Genomic DNA, 3,398 nt, shown 5'->3' on the forward strand with positions numbered 1-3,398 from the left:
GTGCCTAAGGAGAGTCACATGGAGAGAAAACATTCTCTCAGGCTTTCACAGAGAGCACATTGGCCAAGCAATGGCTGTGACTCATCCACATGACTGATACTGACAAAGATTCTACAAGCTGAGGTACAGGATCTCAGGAGAAATGCTGATGGGATTTCACTGACCTTATCAGACCCAAAAGCTGCAACTCTTGTGGCATAGGTCTTGCTTTACCTTGGTCTTAACCATCCAGCAGAAAATATAAAAACAAAGTATAAGAAGTAAAGCCATGCTGTTATGGTTAGCTGTAGGGGACTTAGATCAACAATATCTGACATTGCCATTGAAGTAGAAGACTCAATATTATTATGGACTACTGGACTCTTTTAGAATATTTTACTGAGTTTACACACCTATAATATTCAAATAACAGAACTAAACAAAAAAGGAGATACAGATGAATGTCCATTTTGTATCTGTGTATTCAAAATGGTTAGGATAGATATGTAGTTACTTTTTCTTAATGAATAGATGGATTTGTTCTAATAGTGTTTGTAAAGAGGATATCATGTCTGCATCTTATAAAGCAAATAACCACTAGGAAGAGAGTATGCAATGTGTTAATTATTGGAACTGTCCTACCTATTTGAATTAAAACTGTCTCAATGCTATTTGTTTCTCAATAAAATTGTGTGAAAAAAGAGAAAAGAAATACAATTTCCTAATGTCCAGGAAGCATAAACATATCCTTTGACTCATGTCGGTACTATTCCATTATGTAAACTTGTTCAGGAAATCTAAATTTTGCCATAGGAGTAAAAACTAAGTGAATATATGTAACAGAATATATGTACAGGCCTCTTCGTATATTAAATGCATTTATATTCCCTAAGTATACAAGCTCTGTAAAACAAATTTTAAGAGAATATCTTGCCATACTGGTATTCTAAGAAAAATTTGTGCAATGATAGAATTTTTCAAGCTTCTGTTTAAGTGAATATTACATAATTGTATCTGAGAGTTAGATATTCTTAAACATATCTACTACAGATCGTAATACTCTAAAACTTAAAAATCAGGCCTTAGCCACCTATCACACACTTCTGTAAATATTTGTATTACACTTTACAAGATATTTTGTTTTAATTTTTAAGTTGTTTATCTGATACAGGTCTTGCTACACAGCTCAGACTCTTAGTGATCCTCCTATCTCAGCCTCCCCAGCTCTGGGATCACAGGTGTGCTGCACCACACTCGTTTTCAGTGGCTGGGGTGGTGCACCCCGGGTTCCAGGGTTGGCACCGTATGTGGTACCGGGGATGAAACCCAGATCCTAGTGTGTGCCAGAAAAGCACTTAGACCACTGAGCTATCTCCCCAGCCACAAAGCACTTTATTTTAAAAGGTAAAACACTTAGATGAGACTTTGTGTCACTCAATATTTCGTAGCAGATAAATGCAACTGACTGACTAATTCCTTTATCCCAACAGGGCAAGGTATCATTTTAGAGGCAATAACAAGAATTTAGAGACTTTAGCATAATAAAGACTTCATAGTTATTCTGCTAAATGGTATGTTTGATCTTAATTTTAAATTTCCTTTATGAAACTTTACAACTTTTATCTGCTATGTTCTACAGGAATAGGTCTTCTATGAGACAAACTAAACAGTGGATTTTGCATTGTAGTTTTGGTGTGCTTCTCTAAAAGGTTCAGCACCACTGCTCTAACTGTTCCAAAATGTGTTCTATAACCTCTCTTAGTATTTTCCATTGTTTTATCTTAATGCAATTTCAAATACCCCTGAGGTAAAGATTTAATTTCTTATAGCTGTGCCTGTGAAGCAAAACTGGTAAGATATGTATTCTAGCAATGACAACTTGTTAATTTTGAGCTATACACTAAATCTTTGTCATCTGCTTCAGACTTTATGTTTATGTTATCTAGAACAAATCTTTACAAAGGATCTTTAGGTCTACAAAATAGAGACCAGATACAGGTTCCTTCTCTTATGCTTAAAAAAAAAGTAATGGCCAAATAGTTACAAAAAGATACTTTTTATTTGTTATATTTTCTCATCACTGTTATACTGAAATTTTTTAAATTGATGGCTTTCACAAGCAGGAAGTGCATCTACACTCTTAAATTCCACCTATTTTTATTAAGGTAAATACATCTAAATAAATACAGGTTAATATTAAATATAACAGATTTCTGCCAAATGCCACAAAACTCTACCATTATTCAGTCACTGTTCTTCACTATTCCACCTTTTATTTCTGGCCTAGGATTGCTTAACAAGCTTATAAAATCAAGATGAAACATCAATAACTTGCTAATGTCTTTGTCCCCCTTTCTAGATTATGAAAAATAATGGTATAATCAAACAACACAAACCATCAGCATTTCTTTCCTTTTGCTCAGTACTGGGGAGACTTTGTATCCCTGAGAAGGCAAGATCAAAGCTCCTCTTCAGACTAAACAGATTATTAAAAAATGCCCCCCTCTGAATACTTCAGTATGAAGGATAAAAGTATCAGGCAGGCAAAAATGGTAGGATGTGAAAACAAAATAGACCACAAGGAGAATCATAACTGAAATTGTCCTTGTAAGGACACTGCCCCTTCTCCTACAGAACTGCACTTAACCAAGCTCACCATATCAGCATTCTCTTTAGGTTCCTCTTGTTCTACACCTATCACAGCCAAAATTCTTTAGGAATATTCTATGGCCATAAATTGGCTTAACTGAGAAAATAACAATAACCTTACCCTACATTAAAGGAACAGTTTGATAATAAGCTTCTCTTTTGGAGGGTAACAACCTAAGATTGCAGACCAAAAATCAGAGAAAAAGAAGGCTTGCAAGGACAGCCAACATTTTGGCCCTAGCCTTGCAAGGTCAGTGAGGACTCAGGACATGGGAGAAATATACTGTAACATTATGTAATTCAGTTGTGTACCAAATTTTCTAATCAAGGAGATTATGAGGCCACAGAGAAATGTGATTTTTGATGTAGAGCATGCCCAAGGAGAGTCACATGGAGAGAAAATATTCTCGCAGGCTTTCACAGAGAGCAAATTGGTCAACCAACATCGGTGACTCATCCACATGGCTGACAGTCACAAAGGATCCACAAATTGTGGTATAGAGTTTCAGGTTAAATCATGAGGGGATCTGACTGACCTTATCAGATACAAAAGTTGCATTTCTTGTTATACAGGTCTTGCTTTATCTGATCTTAATCATCCAGCAGAAAAGTATGAAAATGATGTATAAAAAGAAAGCCACATTAAAAAAAAAAAAGAAAGCCACATTAATATGCTGAGCTGCAAAAAGCTCAAGTTAACACCTTTGGACATGGCCAGTCTTACAGAAGAACCACTACTATTATGGACTACTGGACTATATTGGGAAATT

At 35.5% G+C, this 3,398-nt stretch overlaps 1 protein-coding gene across 1 annotated transcript in view; it reads right to left on the reverse strand.

The window, feature by feature from the left end:
* LOC101591121 (vomeronasal type-2 receptor 26) overlaps positions 1–3,398 on the reverse strand; it is a 109,751-nt gene that overhangs the window by 105,146 nt on the left and 1,207 nt on the right. The window lies entirely within an intron of this gene.

This window comes from Octodon degus, unplaced genomic scaffold (genome assembly GCF_000260255.1).
Source record: "Octodon degus isolate 3935 unplaced genomic scaffold, OctDeg1.0 scaffold00322, whole genome shotgun sequence".
Classification (NCBI taxonomy): domain Eukaryota; kingdom Metazoa; phylum Chordata; class Mammalia; order Rodentia; family Octodontidae; genus Octodon; species Octodon degus.